The sequence below is a fragment of the Amaranthus tricolor genome, chromosome 9, assembly GCF_026212465.1.
Source record: "Amaranthus tricolor cultivar Red isolate AtriRed21 chromosome 9, ASM2621246v1, whole genome shotgun sequence".
NCBI lineage: Eukaryota > Viridiplantae > Streptophyta > Magnoliopsida > Caryophyllales > Amaranthaceae > Amaranthus > Amaranthus tricolor.
Genome location: NC_080055.1, coordinates 5,253,144 through 5,271,349, shown reverse-complemented (window position 1 = coordinate 5,271,349; position 18,206 = coordinate 5,253,144).

Sequence of the window (18,206 nt, the reverse complement as noted above, 5' to 3'; positions counted from 1 at the left end):
AAGCTTCTCTATTCCCCTAGACTTCTCTTATGTCTAGTTACAACAAAAACACTCAATTATCCTTACAAGGCCAATTCTTAAGAAGATTAAAATTAAGTAGTTGCTCAAGAAAAATATAATGAATTAATTGGCATTAAAGTAACTTTATATATTTTTCTTATTTTGATCTCACCTTAAGGACACTCTAAGATGGATATTTCGCTTGAGCATAGCTTCCCTCGTTTATAAAGGGAACAACCATCAGTGCACTCATCCCACGATTTCCATGTAGTGCACTCACCCCATGACTTCCATTTACTTACTTGCTCCCAAAGAAAATTGGGAAGTTATTGAAAGTAGAGGTGAAAAATGACTGCGGTTCTCTGGTACGGTTAGTAGTACATGAGTCACTAGGAAGATCCTAAATTATAGGAGACTTGTTCAAAGTAGAGAATAAATCTCTTGGGTGTCCGAATTTATAGGAGACTAATTCAAAGTGAGGAATAAGTCTTCTCCATATTTTTAGGCGTTTAAAAAAAATTTTTTGCCAATTAATAAATTAATTTAATTAAGCAACTAATTAAACTTTTAACCTTTTACATTAACCAAAAACAGAAAACGTAATTTTCGTAACTTCCAGTCAATGTCTTCTTCAGACCTGTATCGTGGGGCACAGTGCACTGTCTCCATCTACAACCTTCGTCAGAACTTTAACTCTAGAAACAGTAAACTGACTTCTAAAGCAATTGTCCAACTTCTTGGATATTCAAGACACGTACAGCTTCCACGAACCAAGTCATAGGCTTCATCAACGATTAACAAAATCGGATATTCACCTACAAAACAATCTCTAAAATATGTTTGTTTATCTAAAAGTGAAGTCATCATCAAAACCTTAAGAGCCAACAAATTCCCCCTTTTTGATGATGACAAACTTTATAAACAAACTTAAGTATACTAGAGTAAGGCAAATGTTGAAGAGCATGTTAGAGATTAAAACAACTCTTCTTAACTTAGTAAATCAACTTATTACAATATAATTTACCAAGCATATCATAAACCAACTTACTCTATAAAACATAATATCAAATATGTTTTAAAATTTTCAAAAATAATTAAACTAAAAAGAACTAATAAAAAATAGACTAACAAAAAGTATTAAGTATTTTCAAGAGAAACAACTTTAAAACAGTTAAACCAAAACAAACAATTAAAAACAGCTAAACTACCAAAATATTCATAATGTTAAAAACAACACAAATGATAAATTTAGCATAAACATAATTAGCAGCATGATCCTTGCAAACAACACATTAACTTCCATAATTGAATCAATATGAATCAATTGAGATATGTAATTGTCAATTCACACAGCTCCTCTTAAGTTTGTGCATTCACTTCCCCCTTTTGTCATCAATCAAAAACAAGATAAGGAATATCAATCCTCAACACAAAACATATAGAACTGTCAGTGATGAAAGCAAGAAACAATAATAAAAGTAAGCGCCATGAACAATAATCAGACCTGCATAAAGTTAGTTGTCACAGACCATTAATAAAAGCAAAGAAAAGTAGCAAATGTTCAACGTACCAACAACAATGTACCCCAGATGGTACAAAGTAAAAAGTGAAATTGTTTGTGAAATGCAACAGCCATTCAAATCTTAAAAAAAATAGGGAGAGGGTTCAAGGGGCAGTCTCTTCTTCATCCAAATATTTGGTCTGCACTTCTACTGTATCCAACTTTGCACCAAGACGATTCTCCATCATGGTAAGTTGATCAACAATTGAAGCGAGTGAGACACGAAATTCATCTTGAAAAGCATTGAATTGAGAATGTAGGTCAATGAGCTTGGAGAGAACAGAATGTGAGGAAGCTGTAGAGATAGGATCAGCACAACCAATACTAGGAGATGATGGAAATGGTGGTGGTGTAAAGTGAATAGGTGATGGACGTGGTGATGGAGAGTGATGTGGTGGTGGAGTGGTTGGCTTGGGAGAGAGAGGTTCATTTGAAGTAGGCTCAGGAATGATTTCAAAAGTGATATCATCAACCGATGCAGCCTTTTGTTTTGAAGCAAGCCTCTTACTCTTCCTTTGAACTGCTTTACCCTTCCTCCTTAATGCAATCACAACCTCTTCATCACTGGAATCATGACAGAGATCATGAGGCACTTCTTCTCCTAAAGCTTCTTCCTCTCCTTGTTCCCCCTCTTTTCTTGCCCCCTCTTCCTGTTCCCCTTCTTTTCCTTCTTCAGTGGGAACAGGCCTTTGTTCTTCCTCCTCTACTTCCTCTTCCTTTTCTTTTTCATTTTCTTTTTCGTCTTCATTTTCTTTTTCTATTTTTTCTTCTTTTTCTCTTTCTTCTTCTTCTTCATCTATTTCCTCCTCATCAGAACCTACATCAACTATTTCTTCTGATTCATTTACTAACACCCCTTCATCATTTAGTTTGAGATGCAAATTCTTCATACATCTTGCACCAATTTTCATATTGGGTCCCATTGGGAACTCCAGCCCATCCAATGGTACCCCAAACTTGCGAAAAATCCATGTTAATAGCCCCCCATAGCCAACAACATTCTTTTTCTCAATGCAGTCAGATAAATGTGATATCATCAAAGATGGAAAATTTATTTTTATTTGATTATCCATGCAATAAATCAAGGTTGCATCACGTAGACTCACCTCACTCCTCTTGGAGTTTCGAGGCAAAATGAATCTTCGTGCAACATTGTAAAGTAATTTATGCATTAGAGACAAGATATTGTGACTGATTTTACCCTTCTTTTGTGCAACCCCTAAAAACTTAAAAATTGTTTTTTCATTTATTCCTAAAAAAACTATCTTTGCACCAACACAATATGTATCAAACCCAACATTTGGAACATTGAACCATTCCCCCAACAATGCGCTATTAAACTCTAATTTTATGTTCCTAACCATACTAGAACACATTCCACAGTCATTGGAAAAGTTTGAAATAAACTCTCGCATAATGTTTGGGAAAATGGGATTACAACTAAACTCAGTCATCAAAACCTCCCATTCTTGAAATTTTAAAATAGTATGAAGTTGAGGAAAGTGTGTAGAGTCATACCAGTACTTATCTACCCCAAATCCGACGGACATTTCCTTTGCAATCTCTTCAGCACTGTTAGGATCAACTTGCTTCAAACGCTTGACCGCTTTGGAGGATGATTCACCTTTTGGTGAGAATATTTTTCGTTTTGTTCCAACATTTTCAGTAGTTTCTTGGGATGGTGATGGTGCAGCGTTCAGTAATGGGGGTGGATGAACAATTTTTAAGGGTTTTGGCTGGATGTTTTGGTGGGATGTAGAGGCTTTCTTTCCTGATTTAGAAGTTTTCTTGCTTGATTTTGGTGTTTTCATGTTTGAATTTTGAAAGGTTGAGAGAAGAAGAAGAACGGTTTCTTGAGACGGTTTTGAGAAGGGAAGATGATAGTTTGAGTGATTTGATGTGGTAGGGATTTTTAAAGATAGCTGACGGTTACCTCACGTCCCATCTCATCAATGCCATTCATCATGGCTTTTGATATGGAAGGATTGAGTGGAGTTGGGATTGAACTTTGGATTAAACCGTTTCCCTTAAAATTTTTATTTATTTAAGTTTAAAATGGCTAAACATTTTTCAAACAATATGATAATATAATTTATGATATCAAAATAAAATACGAAATCAAAATAAAATACGAAATCAAAATAAAGTAATTTAAAAAATGAATTATGATATTTTGAAATATTATAAAGAAAATAACGAACATATTGCTTTGGTCTGATCAAATTAACAACATGCAAACAAGAGAATATTCATAGTACAAACTTTATTACGTGTTTACCTGATCCATGCAATAATTGATTCTCAATCAAAATATTGAGGTTGATTCCTGACCCTCTTTTTTCATGATGCTTCATTGGGAATTTTATGCAACCAACTTTAGCGGAGCTTGATCATACCAAGTTCCAATCTCATCTTCTCATATTGTTCCCTTGGAAGCGGTTTGGTCAGAATATCTGCAACTTGTTCATTAGTATTGACATGCTTTAATACAATGTTTTTGTGTTCCACGTTATCCTTAAGAAAATGATGTCTAATATGTATATGCTTAGCTCGTGAATGATGCACTGGATCTTTAGATATACATATGGCACTGGTATTATCACAATAAATAGGAACACATTCAATTTTAATACCAAAATCTCTTAGCTGCTGCTTTATCCAAAGTATTTGGGAACAGCAAGCTGCTGCTGCTACGTATTCAGCTTCTGCAGTTGATAATGCAACAGTGTTTTGTTTCTTGGAACTCCATGAAACTAAACATGAGCCAAGAAATTGTACCATACCTGATGTGCTTTTTCTATTAACTAGATCACCTACATAATCTGCATCACTAAAACCTTTCAAATCATAGACATCACTTTTAGGATAAAATAGGGACAAGTCGTCTGTTCCCTTTAAGTATCTCAGAATTCTTTTTACTGCTGTAAAATGTGATTCTTTGGGATTAGATTGAAATCTAGCACATAAGCCAACACTAAAAGAAATATCAGGTCTACTAGCTGTTAGATATAATAAAGAACCAATCATGCCTCGATACATTGTTTGATCTACATTAATCCCATTTAGGTCTTCATCTAGTCTAACATTGGTAGCCATAGGTGTATGGTTAGTTTTAGCATTATTCAATCCATATTTCTTGAGAAGTTCTTTTATATATTTTTGTTGATGAATAAAAATACCATTTTCAGTTTGTTTAATTTGTAAACCAAGGAAGAAATTTAGTTCTCCCATCATGCTCATTTCAAATTCTGTGCCCATAAGGTTGGAAAATTCTTTTCATAACAAGTCATTAGTGGCACCAAAAATAATATCATCAACATAAATTTGAACAACCAAAATATCATAACCTTTATTCTTAAAGAATAAGGTTTTGTCGATTTTTCCTCTTACAAAGTTATTTTGAATCAAAAACTTTGACAGTCTTTCATACCATTGCCTAGGAGCTTGCTTTAAGCCATAAAGAGCTTTATCATGCTTGTAGACATGATCAGGACAAGAGGTGTTCTCAAAACCTGGGGGTTGTTCAACAAAAACTTCTTCATCAAGAAAATCATTTAAAAAAGCACATTTCACATCCATTTGATATAGTTTAAAGTTCATAAATGCAGTAAAAGAGATTAAAATTCTAATAGCCTCTAACCTTGCTACCGAAGCAAAAGTTTCGGTGTAATCAATACCTTCTTGTTGGTTGTACCCTTTGACCACGAGTCTTGCTTTGTTTTTCACAATTATTCCATGCTCATCTAGCTTATTCCGAAATACCCATTTCAAACCAATTACTTTCTTGTGTTTTGGTTTGGGTTCCAGGTGCCATACTTTATTTCTTTCAAACTCGTTCAATTCATCTTGCATGGCTACTACCCATTTGAAATCCTTTAGGGCTTCTTCGTGATTTTTGGGTTCAAGTGATGATAGGAACGCAAAGTGTGCACAAAAGTTTCTCAGTTGGGATCTGGTTTGTGTTCCCTTATTCATATCACTTATAATCAAATCAAGAGTATGATAACTTTGATATTTCCAAGGTTTAGGCACATTCTCTGGAGGGAACAATAGCATGTTCTGATTCAGCATCTTGATTTGCATTTTGTTCAGCTACTGGATCATCTTGGTCATCTGCGGGAACAGCTGGATTGGGAACAGTCCGCTGGTCCTGTTGTGCTGGCAGTTCCTGGATTTGGTCAGTTTCTCCTGCCTCTTCTTGTATTGGCTGTTCACCTGCTGTTCCCAGATCTTGCATTTTAACTCCTTTATCATCATCTTCTAAATTTGCAAGACCTATTTTGACATTGTTTATTTCCTGTTCACTTGTTGAAAAGTTAGTTTCATCAAAGATTATGTGAATGGATTCCTCCACGCACATTGTTCTCTTATTATAAACTCTGTAAGCTTTTCTATGTGATGAATAACCGAGAAATACTGCTTCATCAGTTCTTTCATCAAATTTACCTATGTTTCGTTTTCCATTTACATGAACAAAGCATTTGCATCCAAATACACGAAAATAGGAAATGTTTGGTTTAACACCTTTAAGCAATTCATAGGGTCTTTTTGAAGTGATTGGTCTTATTAATACACGATTCAAAGTATAGCATGCAGTATTGACAGCCTCGGCCCAAAAATTTCTAGGTAGACCACTAGCAATCAACATGGTCCTAGCCATTTCTTCTAAGGTCCTATTTTTCCTCTCTACCACTCCATTTTGTGGTGGTGTTCTAGGTGCGGAAAAATTGTGATTTATACCATGTTCATTGCAATAATTCATGAAGTTTGAATTTTCAAATTCTTTGCCATGGTCTAATCTTATGTGAACAATTAGATTATTGGTAGATTTTTGTATTTTGTTAGCAAAAGAAACAAACTCATCAAAAGCTTCATCTTTGCTTACCAAAAGTAAGGTCCAAGTGAATCTACTATAATCATCAACAACAACAAACACATACCTTTTGCCACTACGGCTTTGTGTTCTCATAGGTCCACATAAATCCATATGAATTAATTCTAACGGTCTAGTGGTAGTCACCAAATTCTTTGATTTAAAGGATGACCTCACTTGTTTTCCTTTGGCACAAGGATCACAAATTTCTTCCTTAAGAAATTTTATAGCTGGTAGTCCTCTAACTAGGTCTTTTGATCTTAATGCATTAATCAATGAATAACTAGCATGACCTAGTCGCTTATGCCAAAGTAGTGGGTCTTCTTCTATGACACTTAAACACGTTAGACTGGTTTTGGGAACAGTGTCCAGGTCCACTACATAAGTGTTCCCTTTTCTGATTCCCTCAAGCACAGGGTCTCCTGTGTTGTTCCTAGAAATTATGCATCGTTCAGAAGTAAACTTAACAGAGTTACCTTTGTCACAAAATTGCGAAATACTTAGCAAATTGTGTTTTAAATTCTCGACTAAAAATACGTTATCAATGGCATGGGAACTTGACCTTCCAACCTTTCCTTTGGCAATTATCTCACCCTTCATGTTGTCGCCGAAGGTTACTATTCCCCCATCATAGGCTTCAAGTGAGAGAAATTTAGATTTGTCACCCGTCATATGCTTGGAACACCCACTATCGAGATACCATGAGTTGTTCCCCCTCACTTGAACCTGCAAAGCAACTTAATGGTTAGGTGCAGGAACCCAGTCATCCTTGGGTTCCTTGTCGACAATACCTTAATCACATTTCTTAATCCATATGCGTTCGACATAATTTTTATTTGCTTTGGTGTGCTGTTCCCTTTTTACACATTGATATTTTAGGTGTCCAATTTTACCACAAAAGGAACAGATTTTACTACTAGGGAGATCAACATAGACCTTTTTCTTTTTATCATTTTTAACATAACCTAGCCCTTCTTTACCTTTCGGTTTAGCATTTAGAATCCATTTGGGGATTTCATTGTTTTTCCCTTTTCCTTTTAAGTTCAATATATCTTTCAGATATTCATTCTCTTTTTCACAGGATTCTATTTTTAATTTCAACTTTTGAAATTCAGTGTTAAACACATGAGTGGATATATCATTTACATGCCATTTTAATCCTAGCAATTTGTTTTGAATCTTTTCAATATTAAGAATAATAAATTCCTGCTTCAATTTTTCAATTATTTCTTTCAAAATAACATTCTGATTTAGCAAATTTAAAATTCTGCTTTGTACATCTATCCTAAATGAATTTAGATAAGACACATGATCCTTGCTTGAGTTAAGGTCTTTCTCAATTTGGAGACACTTGGTATTCTGTTTATCTAATTTCTCTTGTGTCTCCAAGAGCAACTTAATTAATTTATTCTTACTGAGATTAGATGGATGTTTAGGGAGTGAGCTAGAAGACATTACCTCTTTTTCTTTGGACTCTTCATCCTTGCTGTGATGAGATGCCATGAGGCACAGATTTGCAGTTTCTTCTTCCACTGGAGCTTCTGTTTCAGCCTCGCTTGCAATCATTGCCTTTCGAAAGTCTGTTTTGAAGTTCCCTTTCTTATATTGTCTTCCAACTTCTCTTTCTTTTCCCTTGCCCTTCTCATTTTTCCATTGAGGGCAATCCTTGATGAAGTGATCAGTGCTCCCACACTTGTGGCATTCAAAATTTGTCTTCAAGTTAGCAGTTCCATTTTCTTTGTTGTTTCTTTGATTTCCATATCTGCTGTTCTTGAAGAATTTTTTAAATTTTCTTGCCAACATAGCAGTCTCCTCTTCATCCGTTTCTGATTCTTCATGATCCTTTGCTGCTAAAGCCAGTCCTTTATTTCGGGAACTATCGGCTGTTCCCAAATGCAATTCGTGAGTCATGAGGGAACTAGCCAACTCTTCCAAATTAAACTTGGTGAAATCTTTCGATTCCTGAATGGCTATGACCTTAGCTCTCCAGCGTTCATCTAGTGGAAGACTTCTCAGTATTTTCCTTACTTGTTCATCAACAGGAATGATCTTACCAAGAGAAACAAGTTCATTTGTAATGTTGGTGAACCTGGTAAACATCTCTTGGATGTTTTTCTTGGGTTCCATAACAAACCTTTCATATTTTGACATTAGGAGGTCAATCTTGGATCGCTTCACTTCACTGGTACCTTCATGGGTAACTTCCAGCAGATCCCAAATTTGCTTGGCAGTTTTACACCCCATTATGCGATTGTGTTCATTTGGTCCAAGACCACAGTGAAGTAATTTGATAGCAAGAGCGTTCATCTCCATCTTTTGAAAATATTCCTTTTCATATTCAGTGATTGGTTTTGGAACAGCTTCATTGTTGGAGTTGATGGTCGTCACCTCAAAGTCTCCAATTTCAATGACTCTCCAAACTTGATAGTTTTTGGCCTTTATGAAGATTTCCATTCTATTTTTCCAGTAAGTATAGAATTTCCCATCAAACATGGGTGGCCTTTGCGTAGAGTACCCTTCTTCCATGCGTTCGTTCATCTTCAACATCTTGCCAGGGAACAGCATACTGCTCTCAGGGTTTCCTGATTAAATGAGGAACATGGCTCTGATACCAATTGTAGAAATGCTAATAGATGATCGAATGCAACAAGAGGGGGGGTGAATTGTTGTGTATTAGGTTTAAGATTTTTGCCTCTAATTTTTGCGGAATTGTATCAAGTAAAGAACAAAACTTAAACTCAAAAACGAAAAGAAAAATAATAAAAGGAGACAAAGATTTTACGTAGAAACCTTCTTGGTCTAATAAGAAGGAAAAACCACGACCCCCCGAGATTTCAAAATTCTCACTATGTTTTAGGCAATCAATTACAATTACATAAAACAAATATGCTTCACTTGAAGCTTCTCTACTCTAGGCCTAATTCTCTTCTCTTCTTTTCTCCTTCTCTTTCTTTTGTCACGCTTCTCTTGAAGCTTCTCTATTCCCCTAGACTTCCCTTATGTCTAGTTACAACAAAAACACTCAATTATCCTTACAAGGCCAATTCTTAAGAAGATTAAAATTAAGTAGTTGCTCAAGAAAAATATAATGAATTAATTGGCATTAAAGTAACTTTATATATTTTTCTTATTTTGATCTCACCTTAAGGACACTCTAAGATGGATATTTCGCTTGAGCGTAGCTTCCCTCGTTTATAAAGGGAACAACCATCAGTGCACTCATCCCACGATTTCCATGTAGTGCACTCACCCCATGACTTCCATTTACTTACTTGCTCCCAAAGAAAATTGGGAAGTTATTGAAAGTAGAGGTGAAAAATGACTGCGGTTCTCTGGTACGGTTAGTAGTACATGAGTCACTAGGAAGATCCTAAATTATAGGAGACTTGTTCAAAGTAGAGAATAAATCTCTTGGGTGTCCGAATTTATAGGAGACTAATTCAAAGTGAGGAATAAGTCTTCTCCATATTTTTAGGCGTTTAAAAAAAATTTTTTGCCAATTAATAAATTAATTTAATTAAGCAACTAATTAAACTTTTAACCTTTTACATTAACCAAAAACAGAAAACGTAATTTTCGTAACTTCCAGTCAATGTCTTCTTCAGACCTGTATCGTGGGGCACAGCGCACTGTCTCCATCTACAACCTTCGTCAGGACTTTAACTCTAGAAACAGTAAACTGACTTCTAAAGCAATTGTCCAACTTCTTGGATATTCAAGACACGTTCAGCTTCCACGAACCAAGTCATAGGCTTCATTAACGATTAACAAAATCGGATATTCACCTACAAAACAATCTCTAAAATATGTTTTTTTATCTAAAAGTGAAGTCATCATCAAAACCTTAAGAGCCAACATAAACATTAAATACAAGTTACATAGATTATTACATGTACAATAATTTTTACCCAAACTTTAAAATCACAATAATAGACCAAATAGAGGATTAAAATCACCAAAAATCAACCCCAAAAAGGCCATCCCCAGCTGTCTTACTACCCCTCTTTTAGCCCTAAAAACCACTTACAAACTCTACCAAACCCTCTACCTAAAGTCCATTTTGTTCTTACCCACAAACACCATCATAACAAACATGCAAAAAAGATAAATCAAGACATATTTTTGTCCAGATTTTCAATTCATTAACCTTCTTCACACGTCATTTTGCTCTTAAATTCATCCATAAGCACAATAGAAGTTCAATCTTACAATTTCCAGCAAAAGCACCTTTAATTTTCTATTCAAATCTTCTTCAAAAGACTCATCCAAACTTCTGAAAATTTATGTTTAGAAATTCAAATCTTCCATTAAAATAATCTTCATTTCAAGAACTTTTCATTGACACCAAACTTGAAGAAATTCACTAAGAATAAAGTAAGTTATGTTTTGTAACACCCCGTAATTTATCGGGTTTAAAAAAAATATAATAAAATATAATAAAATAAAGTATAACAAAATAAAATAAATAAGTAATATTAAATTATATTATTTTACATAGTTAAGTATAAGAAATAAAGTAAGTTTAACGGTAACGAGTTTTATCGCGTACGATGTTATCGCGTGACGTTTCTTTGCTGTTTTAACAATAATATAATAATTACTTAATTAATTAACAAAAAAAATATATGTTGTGGGAGGTGAAGGGTGGCCGGTTGGTGCTAGGTATGGGAGGAGTTTTTTAACTCCTCTCATAAGTGAGCATTATTGGCACATTATGTGAATTATCTCCTTAATGGCTTTTTAATCCCATAATCCCTCACAATCTTAATCCTCCAATTAAACACAAAATTTAGAAAAAATATTTCTCTTCTTGCGCTTCTTGTTTTCGGCAGCCAAAAGAAAAAAAAACAAAAAATCTTGTTGTTCAATCCAATCTTTTGATCAAAGGGTAAGTTTAATTAAATTGTTAATTATAGATTTTATATACAAAAATTTCTAAAGGAATTATATTTTATGTATGATGATATCCTATGACTTATAAGAGGATTGAATATTGAAAGTTAATAGGAGGTTGAATACTCTCTAGAAGGGGGGGTGAATAGAGAGTTTGGGCTATTTAAAATTTTGTCTGGAAACTTGTATCAAGAGTTTGAGGAGTCTGTCAAAAATGTTTTCTGGAACAGTTTTGAGTCAATTGGTAAACAATAACGTATGTTCGAAAAATAAACTTTAAAGTATAACACACGATATGTTAACGAGGTTCAGTTCTAACCAACCTACTCCCCGCCTATGGGTTCTCTTTCAACCCGTAGGATTTCAACGCCTTTTATTAATCCGACTTTAATACAAACAAGAAGATCTCACTATCTCCTCACAGCACGCTCTTCCCCTTGAAGAACCGTATTACAAGTCTCTTTAATAAAAGCAAATCCCAAATCTCACAATAGAGATTCACAAGTTGAACACTTTGAAAAGTATTCTTGGTTAGGCGTATTAAACTTAATCTAACTCTTTTTAAAACTCTTAAGCCTATTACAAATGTAAGAGTTAGATGAACTAAGAATTACAACTCTTTAAACATTTAGAGATTTTCTAAATTTCAAGTCAAGAGAGAAAGTTGTAAGAAGAGGTGCATAGAGATGTATCCTTAATTCTGAAATGAAGCCTCATATATATAGTGTTACGCCTCAACACATCTTGGAAAATAGAAGGCTCCTTTCCGTTATTTTTTGTTGACCTGGTCATTTTGCGCCTGTCTTCAAAACCTTGAGCTTAACTTCAAACTGACGTGTACTGACAGCTAAAATAATTTCGTCATTGTGTGCTGTAATTTGTCTTTAATATCCAATGCTATGCTGCCACGTTAGTACTCATACAAGATAATGAAAACTAAGCACAAACCAAATTTATCAACGTTTAAATAATCATTCATATTAATTCATATTTTTGGTATTAATTCAAATATCATCTTATTAATTGAAAACTCTTTAACAACTAATTTAAATTCAATTATAGCCGTGTACTAAAATTAGCAAAACAAGTGTACCTTGTACAATATTTAATCATCAAACATTATTAAGCATATATTTAAATTCAAATTTAAATATAAAACATTTGAACGTTTAATAACAAAACGTGTAATGAAATATTCAAACTTAATTTCAAATAATATCGAAGTTAATTTTAATGAACCTTGACCTATAAAAATATTTCAAATATAATTACGAAATTAACCTGATTATAAACGTAATTATCTTCAAGACTTTAAAACGTATTTCAAGACTTATAAAATCAACTTTAAGATAAACTTAAGTTCTTTAAGCATATTCCAACATCTTTCGAGCTTAAATATATATCACTTATCAAATGTATATCAAATATGATTTTAGACTTACTTAAACAACTAAATGTAATTACTTAATTTTATTTGTTTAATCAATATGTGTTTTGAATTATCATTATTTAAGATTGTTGAGTCTTCAATTTCCCCTTATCATTATTTAAGAGAGTTGAGTCTTCAATCTCCCCCTTGATGAAAGTCAAAACCATATTTTCCTAAATCATATTTCTAAGTTAATATGAATTGAAAACATGATAAGAATAAACAATATATCTTTAAACAGAGTATTTTCAAGACTTTATCATCAATCAGAATGTTCTTCAAAATTTTGAAAACAGTTTCAAATCAGAACAATATAAAAACGGAATAGTATAAACAAATAAATTTTCATGTTTCATTATCTATGCATGCAAACAAATATCCAATCACAATACATGCAAATATAATAATCATTATTGTAATGTAGCATCATATCAATGCTTTAATATCAAAAACATGATTATCAAACATTATGAACATGAACAATAATCAATAATTAGCAACTATCAATTTTTATATCTATATCTCCCCTTTTTTATTAACAAAAACATATTAAATTAATATCTCCACAAATTTTCATATTTCCACAAATTTTTCCATAAATTTTCATATCTCCCCCAAGCATGAATGTTGAATGAATGCATTTAGCAATAAACAAAACAATTCATCAATAAATCAAAGCACAGCAATATATCAGAGCATCATCATCTGAAAACTTATATCAAAAGATTGAAAAATTAAACTATGTATCCAACAATATATTATATGCAACATGATAAATGCAAGCAAACAAAGCAAGAATTAAAATATAAATCTTCCAAAGCAAGCAAAGCATATTAAGCAAGCAAAGCAAATTTAAATAATATTTACATATCTCCCCCTTTTTGACTTTCATCAAAAAGTAAACAAGGAGAGGAAAATGTTGGGGTTGTTAAAAATAAAAAAATAAAAAAATAAAATAAAAAAATAAAAAAATTGTTTATCAACCATTATCAACTAAAATTACTTCCTGGACCTAGGCTTCCTTTTTCTTGAAGGTTTTGGTTTACCAAGGGAAGTGGTTTCATCAACAGTTGGAGTAATGGTTTGGATTGGGGTGGTATCAACAGCAACAAGAATTTCCATTTCCTTGTCTGTCTGCTCCTCATCAGCTTCCTTCTCTTTTCTCCTTCCGTCTCCTTTGCCTCCTCCATGACAACATCCTCTTGTGGCATAGCAGCAACACCCTCATCAACATCTTCTTCCACCACCACATCTTCAACTACCATACCTTTCATGTCTTTCATAAATATGTCTAACATAAAAGTCAGAGTAGACACCTTATCATGCAAATCAAGTAAGGAAGATTTCATTTCACCAACCTCTAAGTCAAGAGACTGGAGTCGGGAAAAAGTGGTGTGCTTTTTAATGTGAGGTTCAAGACGTGAAAGCCGCTTACCATGGATCTTTTGCAAATCCTCTTTGTCAGTTGAAGACAAATGTGAGTATAACTCATACTTGCCACGTATTTTAAAAATACCAAGAGGAGGGAGGATTTCACTTGACAAAGATAAAAGACCAGAGTAATCTACTTCCTCGGAATCAGAAAGCAGATTAAAATGATCAAAGATTAATGTCAATAGGTTAGCATAAGGAAGAGAACAATTACGAGTATGAGAACTGCAAAATCGCATTGTAGAGAAAATAACAAAAGCAAAATCAATATTCTTAAAAGAGGCAAATTTCCACATCAATATTAGATGGGCATATGTAAATAATTCACATGAAGAGTTGCGTGAGAAGAAAGTTCTAACAAGAATATAATGCAGTAATCTACCACATAAATTCAAGGAATTGTGGGTCAGTTGTTTAACAGAAGAGAAATCAGAATAGGATTCAAGAATAAACATGCCCTTAGCGTTTTGTAAAGCCAGAATATTAGGAGTTTTATCATCAGCATCATGTGAGAATTTTAACAAATCATTCATTAGGATTTTAGAGATAATAATCTCTTGTCCTTTGACAAAGCTTCTTAAGGCCTGATTGCCATCAATCATAGTAAAATACAAGTTTGAATAAAAGACTTTCACAAGAGCAGGATAAGTAGTAAAACCAGGGTTCAACAACATACCAGGAGTTGATTGAATAAAAGCAGAGATAATCTCAAGATCTTCAAATAAGAAGAAATTGTAATCCAGAATATCAACATAAGAAAGTGAGCGATGTTTGAAAATATCAATCCATGTCCCATACGCTGTGTGATTCTCAAACCACTGTTTTGGAACATCTAAAGCGTTTAAAGATGAGTGAATGATAGGGGTTATTGGTTCAGGCATTTTGGTTTTGGATGATTCACCTTTTTCGGATTTTGTAACAGATTTATTCATCTTTCTTTTGGGTGCCAATGAAAAGGATTTTGAAGGCTTGAAAAGGAAGGTGAAAGAGACGGTTTGAAAAGCAAATAAGAAAGTGTAGTGGTGAGTGAATGAAAAATGCGTTTCACTCTCTATTAAAAGAATATAGTACAATGCATTTTGTACTTCCATAAGTGTTGATTTGACAATACAATTGAATGCAAAAGATGTGTAACTTGACCGGTTGTAGAATAATATGAATGGGTGTTTAATTGGGAATTGTAATCATGAGATTAATTGGATTTGAACCAAAATCATGAACAAGATTTGAAGTAATCCAAAAAGAAATTAGACAAACAATTTTTGTTTTAAAATAATTAAATATCCTTTATTGATTAAAGGTATTTAATTATAAATCCCATATTTATAGAACAAATAAGTTTTAAGAAATTGAAATTAAATTTTCAATTCTCATACTCATGCATAAACACACACATATACTGACAATCAAACATGCAAATGTAATGCTCCCCCTTAATACATACTTAGTATTAAGTAACAATTAACGTTTAATATTCAATCCTTTTACTCTTATATTATTATTCCTATGTTATTACTTCTATGTTATTATTCCTATGTTATTATTCCTCCTTGGTTCATGCAACATCATTGAGCATGCCAAGTTCCATACGTATATATGCAAAACGATCAGCACTTAAAGGTTTTGTAAATATATCCGCTAACTGATTTTCATTAGATATAAAGGATAAAGAAATATGACCTTTTTCAACATGATCTCTTATAAAATGGTGACGTACCTCAATGTGTTTTGTACGTGAATGTTGTACAGGATTCTTAGTAATACAAATTGCACTTGTATTATCACACTTTATTGGTATACCTTTGAAATCAATTCCAAGATCTCGAACTTGTTGAGCAATCCATAAAATTTGAGAGCAACATGCACCTGCAGCTATGTATTCAGCTTCAGCTGTAGATAAAGCAACTGAATTTTGCTTTTTAGAATACCATGAGATTAATGAATTTCCTAAGAATTGACACGATCCTGAGGTGCTTTTTCTATCAACCTTGTATTCAGCATAATCAGCATCTGAAAAACCAATCAAACTAAAATTTTCACAACTAGGGTACCACAGACCGAAGTCTTTAATCCCATATAAATATCTAAAGATTCTCTTAACTGCTGTTAAGTGAGATTCTTTTGGGTTAGCTTGAAAACGAGCACATAAGCAAACACTAAACATGATGTCAGGACGACTAGCAGTTAAATACAATAAAGAACCAATCATACCTCTATAAGTCTTTTGATTAACACTCTTACCATTTATATCTTGGTCTAGATATAGTGTTGCACTCATAGGCATATTAACGTCTTTACATTGATCCATATTGTACTTCTTTAACAAATCTTAACATATTTACTTTGACAAATAAATATGCCATCTTTCTTTTGCTTTATTTGTAGTGCAAGAAAGAATGTTACGTCTCCCATCATGCTCATTTCAAATTCCTTGCACATAATCTCAGAAAATTCCTCGCACAAAGAATCATTAGTAGCTCCAAACAATATATCATCAACATATACTTGAACAACTAGAATATCTTTTTCTTTAGTTTTAATGAAAAGTGTTTTATCAATTTTACCTCGTTGAAATTCATTTTCAAGTAGATGTGAGCTAAATCTGTCATACCAAGCTCTAAGAGCGTGTTTCAAGGCATATAGCGCTTTATTTAGTTTGAACACATGATTAGGTAGATCATAATTTTCAAAGCCGGGTGGATGTTTAACATATACTTTCTCTTGCCAGTATCCATTTAAGAAAGTACATTTAACATCCATTTGATATAGTTTAATATTCATGTATGAAGCAAAAGCAAGCATAATACGAATAGATTCTAACCTTGCAACTGGTGCGAAAGTTTCATCATAATCTATACCTTCTTCTTGATTATAGCCTTGAGCTACCAGCCTTACTTTATTCCTTACAATGTCTTCATCCTCATTGAGTTTGTTACAAAAGACTCATCTAGTTCCAATGATAGTACGATCTGGATGTCTTTCAACTAGATCCCAAACTTTGTTCCTTTCGAATTCATTTAATTCATTTTGCATTGCAATGATCCACTCTGGTTCTTATAATGCTTCTTTAACATCTTTTGGTTCTACAAGAGAAACAAAAGCAGAAAATGCATATAGATTCTTAAGAGAGGATCGAGTTTGCGTACCTTTGTTTGGATCACTTATAATGTTTTCTGTAGGATGTTGAGATGACATTCTAATTCTTTTTCGTAGTATGGATGGTGTGTTTTCATTCAAAGAACTTGTACTTACTTCATTTGAGGTGTTTCTAATTGGTGTATCTAAAGCAGTATGTTTAGGAACTATCTCAAGTTCTTGAGATTGGGTCTCAAGATTAGACTGTGAGTCATTAATGTTTACAATTTGTTTTCCTTCATCATCAATATTTTGTATGGTATCCTGCAAGTTATTCCTTTTAACTACACTAATATTATTAACATCCAGTTCGTCATCACTCAAATCATTAAAATGTTTATTAAGGTTTAACTCTTTAAATCCTTCATTTAATGTTCCATTGTCGGATTCATCAAAAACAACATGTATACTTTCTTCAACTATACTTGTACGCTTGTTCAGCACTCGATAAGCTTTACTATTTATGAGTATCCAAGAAATATACCTTCATCACTTCTAGCATCAAATTTACCTAAATTGTCTTTACCATTATTATGAATAAAACATTTGCAACCAAATGGTCTAAGGTATGCTATATTTGGTTTTCTTCCTTTGAATAACTTATAGGGAGTTTTCTTAAGTATGGGTCTTATAAGGCATCTATTTAAAACATAATTAGCTGTGTTAATAGTCTCGGCCCAATAGTGTTTAGCTAATCCATTTTCAATAAGCATTGTCCTAGCCATTTCTTCTAAGGTTCGATTTTTCCTTTCAACCACACCGTTTTGTTGGGGTGTCCTAGGAGCTGAAAAGTTATAGGATATTCCCTTTTTTTCACAAAAGGAGTAAAAGCCTAGTTGATCAAACTCTCTCCCATGGTCACTTCTAATCGAGACTATTGGAAG